Source organism: Geospiza fortis, unplaced genomic scaffold (assembly GCF_000277835.1).
Source record: "Geospiza fortis unplaced genomic scaffold, GeoFor_1.0 scaffold891, whole genome shotgun sequence".
Lineage (NCBI taxonomy): Eukaryota > Metazoa > Chordata > Aves > Passeriformes > Thraupidae > Geospiza > Geospiza fortis.
In genome coordinates, this window is record NW_005054649.1 from 228708 (window position 1) to 229210 (window position 503).

Below are 503 nucleotides of genomic sequence, written 5' to 3' on the forward strand. Positions count from 1 at the left end.
CGCCGCTTGGCACGGCGCACCGCGGGCTGAGCCCCACAGAAGCCTGCGAGCTGCCAGCTGAGCTAAAGGAAGGCCCAAAAATGCTCTGTAAGCGTTCCCAGCCCTATTTCCTTTGGGACCAACAGCTCCCTGCGGCAAAGCCTCTCTCCTTTAACAGGCACAAAGCCTCTTTTAGAGGCAGGCTCTTAGTTTTTGCAAACCAGATACCTCTCAGAGAAACAGGTGAGCAGAGAATCACAGCAAATAGCAGCAAGATAATTGATTTAGACGCTACAGTGGTTTCTGCACCAGGAAAGAAAACTCCAAACGAAACGAAAACCCAAGAAACCCCACACAGGTCTGGGCATCAAGTAGCAGAAGGTAGGGACAGTGTCTGAGAGGGGGAAAACACCATCAGCCCACTCTATCTTCACACTGCCGTGCCTCAAACGAGGGCATCCTTCACACACACGGCCCATGCGGAGCCCCCGGCTGTCCTGCTGCCTCAGGGCAGAGCGGTCCCG